This window comes from Pinus tabuliformis, chromosome X (genome assembly GCF_031772625.1).
Source record: "Pinus tabuliformis cultivar Carrire ecotype Pingquan chromosome X, CPIR1, whole genome shotgun sequence".
Classification (NCBI taxonomy): domain Eukaryota; kingdom Viridiplantae; phylum Streptophyta; class Pinopsida; order Pinales; family Pinaceae; genus Pinus; species Pinus tabuliformis.
The window spans coordinates 1,698,056,123-1,698,071,084 of NC_142308.1; positions in this window are offsets into that span (position 1 = coordinate 1,698,056,123).

Genomic DNA, 14,962 nt, shown 5'->3' on the forward strand with positions numbered 1-14,962 from the left:
ATTGTCCAACTGTTCCAGACAATCAGAGATATTGGCAAGTGTTCCAAGATGATGAGGAGATTGATGATTTTCTGCAAAATGAAGGCAAGTTCAAAGAGACCTCAATTGATGTAGAAAATGACGATGGTAAAGGTAATGGTACAGATGAGGTGCAGATCAATGAAATGGACGTGTTGCAGTTGAAGAATAACGTTATTCCTAAAGGCTTGATACCTTTAGAAGAACTTTTTGATCAAGATGATGTAGCCCGCAAGCCAACATTGCAGCCAACAGAGAAGGGTGTAGAAGAGGTCAACATTGGAACAGCTGCTAATCCTAAGTTGGTAAAACTGTCTAAAGCATTGCCACCAAAGATCAAGGACAAATATATCAGTTTGCTATCTTCATTTGCAGATGTGTTTGCTTGGGACTATTCTGATTTAAAGACGTATGATACCAATATAATTCAGCACACTATACCCATCAAGCCTAATCAAAAACCATTCAGACAAAAGTTGAGAAGGCTAAATCCAAAGTTGCTGCCATCTATTGAAAAGGAGATAAACAGGTTGTACAAATCAGGGATCATTGTTCCCATCAGATTTTCAGATTGGATCTCTAACTTGGTGCCCGTACGAAAGAAGACAGGTGAGATACGCTTATGCATTGATTTTAGAAATCTCAATAAAGTTTCATTGAAGGACAACTATCCACTGCCCAAAATGGACCATATACTTCAGTGAGTAGTGGGAGCATCTCGTATGTCACTACTTGATGGTTATTCCGGATATAACCAAGTTTCTGTCCATGAAGATGACCGAGACAAGACAACATTCACCACTCCATGGGGAAACTTTCATTACGCTAAAATGCCTTTCGGTTTGAAGAATGCAGGTGCCACATTTCAGTGTGCAATGGACTTGGCTTTTGCAAATGAGAAGGATGTCTTTTTGGTGGTGTACCTGGATGATTTGACAGTGTTTTCCAAATCTGATGAAGAGCACATGTACCATCTAAAAACTGTCTTTCAAAAGTGCAGAAAATATGGTTTGTCGCTGAATCCAAAGAAGAGCTTGTTCGCCATGGAGGAAGGCAAACTACTCGGGCACATTATCTCAAAATATGGCATTTGTATTGACCCAGCATGTGTGCAAGCAATTCAGCAAATCAATCTGCCCCGGAATAAAAAAGAGATACAATCGTTCAATGGTAAGATGAATTTTCTACGTTGCTTTGTGCCTAATCTTGCTGAACACCTAAGAGAGATGACAAACATGCTTAAGAAGGACAGCCAAGTGAAATGGATGGAGGAGGTTATAAAATCGTTCAATTTGGTCAAATTGGCTCTTTCTTCAGCTCCAGTTCTAGTGAGCTCGGACTACACTCAGGATTTCATATTGTTATCATTTGCTTCGGAGCACACTATGGCAGCTGTATTATTGCAGAAAAGAGATAGTCGTGAAAGACCCATTGCATTCTTCAACAGAGCTATAAGAGATGCAACCTTAAAGTATAACATCATTGAGAAGGCTCTCGCACTTGTGAAGGAATTGAAATATTTCCGGGTATATATTCTACATTCTCATATTGTGGCCTATGTTCCTAACGCTGCTGTAAAAGATGTTTTAGTGCAGACTGATCTGGAAGGAAGACAAGGCAAATGGATTGCAGCCTTGCTGGAATATGATGTGGAAACAAAGCCTACAAAGTTGGTTAAAGGATAGGGATTGGCGAAGTTAATGGCCGAATCAAACTTGCATGCCTTGGACATAAATTTGATCGCTGCTATGTCCGATGAGAATGAGGAAGGGTCTTCAATTAAAGTATCTGAAATGTTTTCTCTCTCTCCATGGTATTCAAATATCATATATGTGCTTAAAAATTTGTCACCACCACCCGACATGCCTAAAAACAAAGCGAGAACACTCAAATTGAAAGCTGCCAAGTTTTGCATTCTAAATTCTGCACTGTATTGGAAAGATCCCGGTGGCTTTCTTTTGAATTGTTTGGTGGAAGAAGAAGCACAGAAAGTTATGGAGGATTTCCACGGAGGAGAATGTGGTGGTCACCTTTTTTGGAAATCAACAGCAAATAAAATTCTGAGAGCAGGGTACTATTGGCTGACATTGTTTGCTGATGTATATAAGATGGTCAAGCGCTGTCATAAATGTCAGATTTTCGAAGGGAAGCAGAAGTTACAGCCTTTGCCACTTAAGCCTATCGAGGTGAGCGCTCCTTTCCAGCAATGGGGGTTGGATTTCATTGGTGAAATTCATCTTGCTTCTTCCGTTCAGCACAAGTGGATCCTCACAGCGACAGATTATTTCACGAAATGGATCGAGGCAATTCCCACCAGACAAGCTACAGATGTGGTAATCATTTCATTCCTTGAAAATAACATCTTGTCTCACTTTGGTTGCCCGAATAAGTTAATCACTGATAACGTAACAACTTTCAAATAAAAAAGGATGGTAGAGTTTTTTCATATATATCACATCATTTTGGGTCACTCAACTACCTATCATCCACAAGGCAATGGATTGGTGGAGTCTTCGAACAAATCATTGGTAAACATCATCAAAAAGTTGCTGGAAATAAATAAGAAGAGCTGGCATAAGAGGCTGGTCCATGCACTTTGGGCAGATCGGGTCAGTCAGAAAAAATCCATTGATATGTCACCATTTGAGCTTGTTTATGGAGTTGATACAGTATTCCCTACCTCTCTCGCTGCCCTAGTAGTCAGACTTCTTCAGGAGGCCGGCAATGAAGAAGATCCCATGCAGAGAAGGTTGAATCAAATGGTCCACTTGCAACAGACAAGAGAAGAAGTTTTCAAGAACACATCCAAATTGCAGGAGAAGATCAAGAAAATTTATGACAGAAAAGCAAAGGCAGATAAATTTCAGTTGGATGATGTGGTGCTGAAGTGGGATGCAAGGAATGAGGAGAAAGGTAAGCACGGTAAGTTCGAGAATCTTTGGAAAGGTCCTTTCAAGATTGCAGCATATAGGGGTCAAAATGCCTTTCTTCTGAAGGAAATGAATGGGGAAGATTGTCCAGGAGGGCCGATCAATGGTCGGCTGCTCAAGCGGTACCATTTCTGAGTTATTAACGCTGCTTCCACTGTCATTGTAAATACCATTTTTATTTCAGTTTGGTTTGAGTTTGTCAAGTTTGTCTTCAAGTCATTTCAATGTCAAGTTTGAGTTAATTTTTTGGTCATTTTAGTTTCAAAAATGAGTCAGAGTCCTGTGTTGTTAGTCGAAAAAATGACTCCATAGCCCAATGGACGAAGGCACTGTCTAGCTCTTCCAGAGATCTGCTGTTCTTGGCACCTCCAAGGAGCTACCATCCCCCATTGGAGCCAATGTTAGAGTCGGTCTGGTCAGTCCTCCGTCAGAGATCAAAACTCTTTATGCATTTCATTTTTAGGTGTCCCGCTCCATTCACTCAGCTGCATTCCGCTAGGGGCATGCCATAATCTGATGGAAAAGGTCATGCTAGTCATTTCCCCTCATGTCTGGCTCCTGCTGGCTTTGGTCTTTTGTCAATGATCACCAAAGTCCATGACAGTCAAGGTCTAGTCCTTTAATGGAAAAAAGTCATTTTTTATCATTAGGTCTAGGGATTAATCAATTTGGTCTTTAAATATTTCCAGTAAAGCCATGCAGGCCAGAGTGATGCCCTTACAAAGTAATGATTCAGAGAGTTTCATCGTCATACTGATAAACTGCGTCTGTTCTTCAAAACTCTGTTTTAAGGAAAATTCAAACAGTGTCATTGGTGATAAAATTTCCAAAAAATTCTTCAGTTGATTTCTTCAGGTGCAATCATGGTTTCCGTGGCCAAATGCCCTATCATGCAATCCCTGCAAAGAGTGCCGAAAATTTCATCATTTGAGCTAAAATTTCAAAGGGAAAGTGAAAATCAGTGTTGCTTTAAATCAGGGAAAAAGTGTCAAAACATAACATTAGAAAAATGGGTTTTTGAAAAGAAAAGATTTAACCCATGAATTTCAAGTCTTTAAATATAATTTTCCACCAAAATCGAAGTCATTGTGCAAACCAAGTGCTTGGGGAAACATTTCAAACTGTTTGAGTGTGCATCGTGCGTTTTAGAGCAAGATTGGAGGCGATTTCAAGGTGCAACGCATATAAACAGGGGCGAGGCGCACACAGAGGGCGCGGCGCACACAAAGCCGACTTGCAGTGAATTTTTCTAATTGGCGCGGCACACACCCAAGGCATGGCGCACACAGACAAAGCACCAGAACCTTGCCAAACTTCCTCAAATCTTTTGTGAAGCCCATCAAATTGCAAGGTAGGCTCTATAACATCACTAGTTCCTCACATTTTGTAAATGATATGGTGGTTTTATGCCTATGATTGAATGCAACAAAAACTCATAAAACCAACCACAATAAAATACCAAAAAATCATTGTTGCTAGGGTTGTATAAGTGTGGTGTTGATGCCAAGGTTCCATTTTCCTTCCTTACCATTTTTCCTTATCCCCTTATGCTATTGTTTCCTATTCCCACTACCATAAAATACTACCAAACTCATATCCCTTATCCCTCCACTATTTGGTCAATACAAACACCAAACCCTACCTCATTAAAACCCCAAAAAACCTACCCTATCAAATACCCAAACCCCCTACATATCCCTAAACAAATTTCTCCCCATAACCCCTATTCCCATCACATTACTCCCCTCCTAATACTCCCTTTTGTTTCATTGTTCCCCTTGGTGGAAGATATCACAACAACACCTAGTTTCACCATCATCAAAGGGAAGTCCAAGCACAGTACATAAAAAGCAGTCATGGCATCTGAAGGTGTTGGAAATAATACTGAGAGGGGGGGTGAATTAGTATTATCAGATCAATAAAACTTTTTCAATGCTCAGAAACATATACGCTACTTCATTTAAGTGAACCAGCGTGTACACGCTACTGTGTCTAAAGAAAATAGCGTATAACCAGAAAACTTATAATTCAGTTAGTTTATCTTCAGTTAAGTGCATCAGGTCATTATTCACCATATCAAGAGTAAATAGTATAATAGAACAGATCATCACACAAAAGCCACACACATGAACACCATGATATAAGGTGGAAACCCAATGTGGGTGAAAACCACCTGCTGCAAGTCGTCTCTATCTTTCTTTAATAAGAACTTCAGTTTACAATCTTTTGTACTAGTGCAACCTTATACCATTACGCAGGCTACAACCTATAGAAGGCTTCAACCTTCTCTCGTTCTCCAAACTTCCTTGGAAGGGAGCTTCAACCCCCTTTGCTCTTGTACTAGCTAAGATACTAGTACGTAGGTGCAGGCCTACAATCTTCTTTCCTTCAGGTACCACTTTTCATACATTTTCAGACTGGATATTCCTGAAGCACAATATTACAATCTGAAGACCACAATTCATTCAACCTTCATAGCAGATTACAAAACAACCAATACTCACATCAACAATCTTTGAATCACCGAACCACTGAAACCCTGTCAAACCCAGTCACCAGAACACAGAGCAGACTACAGAACTCTGCAATAACAGTCAGACCCAGCTGCAACCCAAAAATCAAGCTCCAAAAGATATACGCTACTTCAATGAAGGCAACCCACGTATCCACGCGGTTTTACCGAAGACAACCTGCGTACAGATCTAAAAATAATTTTTCATAACTTGCAGCTGTACCAGACACCAGTTATACCCAGAACATAATATTGCATCAGTCATGCGGATCTATAAATACGCACAATCAACTATATAAAGATAGTTCATTTCAAACCATTTGATCCCGATCTCTCCTTAGATCTTGTTCTCCATCAACCGATGAGATCTCTCCTTAGCTCAGATCAAGCAATACATCATCAACCAATAACTTGCATACTGGATCTAATACTTCATCAGATATTCAAGACATTTCAGATACACTTGCCTAATGATTTCCTTCTCCTTATATAGCCTTAGGCGTTGTTCAATACCAAGAGCCAAAACCATAGAAATCCAATACCATCATCTTCAAAACTAGGGATCAACATGTCCGTCGAGACACCAAGGTCCAAAACCATAGGCACAACTTCCAAGGAATAACCGCCATGGACCAAAGATAAGTTTTCCACATACACGCGCTTTTACTGAATCCAACCAGCGTGTACACGCGACTTGGTATATAGCGAACCTGCGTATACGCGACTTGGTATATAGTGAACCTGCTTGTATACGCGACTTGGTATATAGTGAACCAACGTGTATATATTTTTCTTCATACTTGTAGACTGATCATCAATTCCTTGCTGCTATCCTTTTGCACTATGATTTGTTATCAGTGTGATTTGCCATCAAGGACAACACTTGTCTCATAATGCCAACAATCTCCCCCTTTGGACTTGATGGCAACAATACCAAATCAAATCACTCTCCCCCTTTGTCATCAAGGGCAAAGGGCTGTGCTCCCCCTGAGTACATGCTGATATCTTTGCTTGGCTATGTTGAAACATGCTTCCTCTGACTGTAGGCAAGATCTGCAAAAGATGTTCTTCAAAGGAACCAAGACTTATACACCATAAGGGACCTTCCTATTACCAAAAGACTCAATACATACATCCATACTCCCAACCAAGAGGGGATACATCAGAAACAACCAATTATATTACATCATTCATCCCAGGCATAGTGGGGAAACCAACATAGGCCGTTACATGACCTTGACACCATAAAAGAGATATCACAGAAGAGATACATGACATAGAGACAACAAATCTAGACCAAGACTTATGAAAGTCACAAGCAGCATCTGATACACATCTTTTAGATCAGCAACCAAGATTTCCTTCTGAGCTCCTTCTCCTGAAACCAACAACAGTTGTGTACTAGAACCAAAAGCATCTAAATGCCAACAATGCTTTATGAGACTTTAATCTGCTCCCCCTGAACCTGTGCCTGCTGCTCCCCCTGAACCTGTGCCTGAAGAATTCTGGCATACCCATCTCAGACCTTCTCCGACCAGAGTCTGCCCTTGCTGTTCAGAACTCCATATACGCGACTTCTCCTGCAGAAAACGGCGTATGCACGCGGATATGCTTTCTGCAACACGCGTACACCATACACGCGACTTTCCTAGCATAAATTGGCGTATATACGCGGATATCCCTTACGTAACTTGCGTATACCAAATTTTCTGTAGAACAGACAAGCTTCAACAGCAGGATGAAGCATCAACTACTCCCAGCTTTTGTCTGAGATATTCAAAAGTTTCCCTGGGCAGTGGTTTTGTGAGAATATCAGCAACTTGTTCCTTAGAAGGAACATACTCCAACTTGACCTTCTGCTCAAGCACTTGTTCCCGAAGAAAATGGTACTTGATTGGTATGTGCTTGGTCTTTGAGTGCATGACTGGATTCTTTGAAATGCTGATTGCACTTGTATTATCACATAAGATAGAGACTGGTGAAGTGCAAGTGATTTGAAAATCCTGCAAGGTCTGCATCATCCAAAGAAGTTGTGTGCAACAAGATGCCGCAGCCACATATTCTGCTTCAGCTGTAGATAAGGTAATCGAACTCTGTTTCTTGCTGAACCAAGATACTAATCTGGAGCCCATAAAGAATGCACCACCACTTGTGCTCTTCCTGTCATCCACGCTTCCGGCCCAATCTGCATCTGTATAAGCATGAAGTGTGAGATCTGTATCTCTAGGATACCATAATCCATAATTTTGTGTCCCTTGAAGATATTTGAAGATTCTCTTCACTGCCTGAAGATGAGTCTCCTTTGGATTTGCCTGAAATCTCCCAACTATTCCGACTGCATGCATGATGTCTGGTCGGGTACCTGTCAAATAAAGCAAACTCCCAATCATGGATCTATAAGTTGGTTGATGAACTGCTGCTGATTCATCATTTGTACTGAGGCTGCATCCTGTAACCATGGGTGTACATACTGGCTTTGAATCTTCCATGCCATACTTCTTCAAGATCTGCTTGAGGTACTTGGTTTGAGACAAGAAGATGCCTCCTTCATTTTGTTGGATTTGCAATCCAAGAAAGTATGTCAATTCTCCAAGAAGTGACATTTCGAATTCTTTCTGCATAACCAAGGCAAAGTTTTGACTCATAGTCTCTTCATTGCTGCCAAAGATAATATCATCTACATAAACAACAAGTATTAGCAATTTGTTATTTTCAATTTTTATATAGAGATTGCTATCTGCTGATCCTTTTGAAAAGCCTTGTTGGTGAAGATATTTGTCCAATCGATAGTACCAAGCCCTTGGAGCTTGTTTGAGACCATAGAGAGCCTTTTTTAATTTGCATACAAGGTTTGGATCATTCCCAAGAATGAAACCATCTGGCTTCTCAATATATACTTCTTCTTCTAAGTCTCCATTCAGAAAGGCTGATTTCACGTCCATTTGAAATACCTTGAAGTTTTGAAAGCTTGAGAGAGCAAGGAACATTCGGATGGCCTCAAGTCTTGCTACAGGAGCAAAGGTTTCTTCAAAATCTATCCCTTCTTGCTGCGCATACCCTTTACAAACAAGTCTGGCCTTGTTTCTAATTACTTCTCCATTTTCATTCAATTTATTCTTGAAGACCCATTTTGTCCCTATGACATTCTTATCTTTTGGTCTAGGAACCAGTTCCCAAGTGTTGTTCTTTTCGATCTGCTCAAGTTCTTCATCCATTGCTTTGACCCAACATTCATCTTTGCATGCCTATTTCACATTTTGTGGTTCAGTGGAAGAGAGTAATGCCAAATAGCTTGAAGCTTCTGCAATTCTTCTTCTTGTTTGTATTCCTGCTTCTTTTTGCCCCACAATCTGAGATTCTGGATGATTCTTTTGAACATATCTGGATGGAGTCTTCTCTTCTATTCTTGCCTGCTCCTCTTTTTCTTCTTGAGGTTCTTCTTCTTCATCATTCTGCCTTTGAGTGTAGCCTTCATCTTCTTCAATGTCTTCATGATGAACTTGCCTAGGAATATATCCCTTCTCATCAACCACTACATCAATGCTGTCAATAATTCTGCCAAGTCTTTTATTGTAGCACTTGTATGCTTTGCTATGTGGAGAATAACCAAGAAGAATGCCTTCATATGCTCTTGGTTCAAGTTTTCCAAGTTGCTCATCAGTATTCTTAATATAACATTTGCTCCCAAATATTTTGAAGTGCTTCACCGAAGGAGTCTCACCACTCCAGAGCTCATGAGGTGTTTGAGTGCTGTTTACTCGGACATTTGTTTTGTTAAGAATAATAACCGCAGCATGTGCAGCTTCACCCCAGAAAGTTGCGGGAGTACCTGATTCATCAATCATAGCACGAGCCATTTGTTGGATTGTTCTGTTCATTCTTTCCACCACCCCATTTTGCTGAGGAGTTCTAGCTGTAGAGAATTCTCTTCTTATCCCATGTTCTTCACAGAAATCGAAAAATTCGTTTGAGGTAAACTCCCCACCTCTGTCAGATCTGAGGCACTTAATTTTGTGTCCTGATTCATTTTCAACCAAGGCTTTGAAGGATTTGAATTTTTCGAATGCTTCATCTTTGTGCTTCATAAGTCCTAACCAGACAAACCTGGAGAAATCGTCAATGAATAATATCAAGTATTCTTCTCCTCGAGGTGTTCTTTTTCTGAATGGACCACATGTATCTGTATGTACTAGCTCAAGAGGCATGCTAGCTGATCCTTTCTTCTCTGGAAAGTTAGTTCTGGTTTGCTTTCCAAACTGACAAGATTTGCATATAGTGTTGTCTGGTATTTTGATATCTGGAAGACCACGAACTGCCTGATATTTGCATGCTTTCCTTATTTGTGAAAAGCTTAGATGCCCCAACCTTCGATGCCATAGCCAGTGTTCATCATCCTTGCTCAAATAGCATTGTTGTGGTCCTTCTTCAAATATGTATAGATTATTTGGAGTCCTTCTTCCTTTGATCATTGTTTTACCTGTATCAAGATCACGAACACAACATCCATTTGATCTAAATATTACCTCTGTTCCTTGATCGCACATCTGACTGACACTCAGAAGATTATGCTTCAATCCATCAACATACAAAACATTTCCAGCTTTGACCTTCTCTTTCAATGGAGCCACACCTTTTCCTTTTATGGCTGCAGAGATATCGTTTCCAAAAGAAACTTTCTTCCCCTTTTCTAAAGCGGTATATGACTCAAGATTTTCTTTGTCCCCTGTCATATGCTTCGAACATCCGCTGTCATTGTACCATAGACTTTCTTGACCTTCTGCATAAAAGGCTATCCCACATCTTTCTGGTTGTGGTTCCTTTATTCTCCATGTTCTGACATTTGAGTTTTGCTCCTTCTGAATTGTCTTCCGGAACCTGCTCCTGCATTCAGAGTCTTCATGACCAAAGTTATTACAAATAGAGCATTCAACTTCATTTTCAAGAACCGAAAAGTTGTTATAAGTCCTTTTCATGGTTTCAGTCATTCTCCCTTGCTTTTGAGCTTCTCTAGTCATGATTGTCTTGTATGCAACACATTGAGCTGCTTTGTGACCGAAGTTATGGCAAGAAAAGCATTGGCCAGTAAAGAAAATTCTGCGATAATCAGATCTATCATCCAACCGATTGTAGCTTCTATTTATTCTTGGAGCAAATTGGGAAGATTTTACCTGTGGCTGATTGTAGCTTCTGTTTGTCCTTAAGGCAGTTTGTCCCCAAATTTCTTGATGGTCTTTATTTGTTCTTGAGGTAAACTGTCCTTGATTCACATGATTACTTTTATTTGGCCTTTGCTCGCTTTTCCTTGCTGCATCAAGATAACTTTTAGAGGTAGAGGCTTGAGATGTTTCTCCCTTATATCCAAGACCTGTCTTGATCAGAGGAGATCGCTGCACATTGATAATCTCATCCAAGGTTTCAGATCCTTTAACAAATTTAAGATTAATAGCTTTTGTTTTCTCAATCTCTTTTCTAAGACCAACAATTTCACCTTCTAGTTTTTCAAGATGTTTTTCCTTTTCATCAATTTGAAATTGTAGAGTATCAATGATCATATTCTTTTCTTCTATACATCTCTTGAGTCTAGTAATTTCATCATAAAGGTTATCCACATCTATAGCATCCATATAATCATCATCTTCAAATGCCATTAACAACTTATATTCATTACCTCGTTCATCTTCATCACTATTCGATAGACCATCACTATCTTCATGAGTGTAGTAGCTTTTCTTATTTGCGCTCTGTTTCTTGTTCCATCTAGCAGGTTCCTTTCCTTTATCCTTATAAGGACATTTTGCAGCATAATGACCTACTCTTCCACAAGCAAAGCATTTAAAAGGTAACTTACCTCTGAACCTTCCAGAACCCCTTTGAAGATTTCTGACAAAATTTGATTCTTCTTCCTCTTCTTCTGGGACGTGGCTTGCTTCATAATAATCTTCTTTGCCTGATGCCTTGAAAGCAGCTTCTCTTCTGTCTGATGGACCTCCCTTTCTCATTTCATAAGCAGTTAGAATTCCATGTAGCTGAGACATAGTAAGAATTCGTAGATTTTCCTTTTCTTCTATTGCAGATACTTTAGATTCAAACTTGGGGGACAATGATCTTAGAACCTTTTCAACCACTATAGCCTCTTTTATTTCTTCACCCAATTTTTTCATACAATTAACGATCTCATCTACCCGAAGAAAATAATTAGCCACACTTTCATCATTATACATCTTGAGAGTCTCATACTGAATCCTGAGAGTTTGAAGTTTAGCACGCTTTACCTTTTCATCTCCTTCATAGCTCGTGACAATTTTGTCCCATATCTCTTTTGCGGATTTGTAGTGCATTACCTTCATGAATTCCATTTGGGATATACATCCTAATAGGGTACTGACTGCTTTCGCATTTGTTTCATACTTCTTTTTCTCAGCTGCATCTGTAGGAGTAGCTGAAGGAAAAGCGTAGCCTGTTTCTACGATGTCCCAAACTTCTGTACCAAGAGATTGAAGATAGGCAGTAACTCTTAACTTCCAATAATTGAAGTTTGTCCCATCAAAAACCGGTGGCCTGATTGATGCTTCTCTCTCGTAGTTGCTCATGATGAACGATCTACCTTCAAGCGATCAAGCTTCTCTGAAGGACCTGCTCTGATACCAATTGTTGGAAATAATACTGAGAGGGGGGGTGAATCAGTATTATCAGATCAATAAAACTTTTTCAATGCTCAGAAACATATACGCTACTTCATTTAAGTGAACCAGCGTGTACACGCTACTGTGTCTAAAGAAAACAACGTATAACCAGAAAACTTATAATTCAGTTAGTTTATCTTCAGTTAAGTGCATCAGGTCATTATTCACCATATCAAGAGTAAATAGTATAACAGAACAGATCATCACACAAAAGCCACACACATGAACACCATGATATAAGGTGGAAACCCAATGTGGGTGAAAACCACCTGCTGCAAGTCGTCTCTATCTTTCTTTAATAAGAACTTCAGTTTACAATCTTTTGTACTGGTGCAGCCTTATACCAGTACGCAGGCTACAACCTACAGAAGGCTTCAACCTTCTCTCGTTCTCCAAACTTCCTTGGAAGGGAGCTTCAACCCCCTTTGCTCTTGTACTAGCTAAGATACTAGTACGTAGGTGCAGGCCTACAATCTTCTTTCCTTCAGGTACCACTTTTCATACATTTTCAGACTGGATATTCCTGAAGCACAATATTACAATCTGAAGACCACAATTCATTCAACCTTCATAGCAGATTACAAAACAACCAATACTCACATCAACAATCTTTGAATCACTGAACCACTGAAACCCTGTCAAACCCAGTCACCAGAACACAGAGCAGACTACAGAACTCTGCAATAACAGTCAGACCCAGCTGCAACCCAAAAATCAAGCTCCAAAAGATATACGCTACTTCAATGAAGGCAACCCGCGTATACACGCGGTTTTACCGAAGACAACCTGCGTACAGATCTAAAAATAATTTTTCATAACTTGCAGCTGTACCAGACATCAGTTATACCCAGAACATAATATTGCGTCAGTCATGCGGATCTAGAAATACGCATAATCAACTATATAAAGATAGTTCATTTCAAACCATTTGATCCCGATCTCTCCTTAGATCTTGTTCTCCATCAACCGATGAGATCTCTCCTTAGCTCAGATCAAGCAATACATCATCAACCAATAACCTGCATACTGGATCTAATACTTCATCAGATATTCAAGACATTTCAGATACACTTGCCTAATGATTTCCTTCTCCTTATATAGCCTTAGGCCTTGTTCAATACCAAGAGCCAAAACCATAGAAATCCAATACCATCATCTTCAAAACTAGGGATCAACACGTCCGTCGAGACACCAAGGTCCAAAACCATAGGCACAACTTCCAAGGAATAACCGTCGTGGACCAAAGATAAGTTTTCCACATACATGCGCTTTTACTGAAGCCAACCAGCGTGTACACGCGACTTGGTATATAGCGAACCTGCGTATACGCGACTTGGTATATAGTGAACCTGCTTGTATACGCGACTTGATATATAGTGAACCAGCGTGTATATATTTTTCTTCATACTTGTAGACTGATCATCAATTCCTTGCTGCTATCCTTCTGCACTATGATTTGTTATCAGTGTGATTTGCCATCAAGGACAACACTTGTCTCATAATGCCAACAGAGGGTTCATCAGAGTATGGGGTGGAGACTCAAAGTGATACATCCCCCGAAGAACAGGCTCCCAGGAGACATCACACGAGTGGAAAACATGTTAGGGATGAGCCAAACACCCTCACTGAATTGCAGGCATGCCCTCTTGCTATGTCATGTTTCTAGCACCTAGCATGTTTTGAATTTTGTCAAAGGGTGGCTAACGTTAGAGTTCATCATGAGTTGACCCGTCTTTTTGTGCTTCACCTACATGGAGGTCTGTCTATCTTGGCTGGGGTCACCTTCACATTGACACCCGAAACTATCTTAGTGGCAACAGGCATACCAAATGTTGGAGAACAGTGGCATAAGAAGAAGAAGGTGGATAGGCAATACTATGAGCCTTACATTAAGGCCAGTTGTTTGAGGCACCTCACAAGAGTCTTCCCATTCAGATATTTGAAAGATGAGTATGCTCCACTCATGAGGTTGATCATGAAGTACTTCAGTTGTGAGGGGAGATTCTCTCGCCTATATGCCTATCACATCAGGTTGCTCATGCACTTTACCAGGGTGCGGATGATGAACCTCCCATTTTTCATTTGCAGGAACATAGAGAGGATGAACAATTTCATGCAACATAAGACCCCTCAGCAGCAGCTTAACAGTGTTTATCACTTTTCTCTTATCCGGATTTTGGTGGATCATCAGTTGGGATTCCAGGGCCTTGCTTGGGAGGACTTCATCTCCCGTGACTTCTTCAACACTCCACAGGTAGTATCAGAGGCAGAGCATGAGATACGTGTTCCTTCTCATCAATATGAGTGCCATGAGACCGCTACTATGCTAGTATTCACCACCTATCAGAGAGGCAGTAGACATTTGTTTGCAGCGGCAAAGCGAGTGTTATCTCCACCTGGGTTGGAAGGGACCTTGCTTCCTACATCGACGACACATGAATAGGACAGAGGTAACAAGCTAATGCATGATGAGGGGCCTTCAGGTGAGCCATCAGGTGAACGAGAGACAGAATTCGTTCTCCTTCATGATGATGAGACAGATACAGAACCGACAAATGCAGAGCTTAGAGAGATCATCCAAGAGCAGCAACCAGAGATTGAAGCCTTGTCCCTTGATTTAGAAAGAGCCAAATGGAACATGAAATATCTGGAGTAGAGGAACAAACAGCTTGAGGATCAGCAAGTGATCATGGAGCTATAAAACATTTGTGAGCATCACCAAGCTGCACAAAGGAGAAGAGTTGAGCTCACATCATTGGAGCAAGAGATCAATGAGGATCGGGAGGCCAATCTAGAGAGAGTTAACATGCACTTGGAGA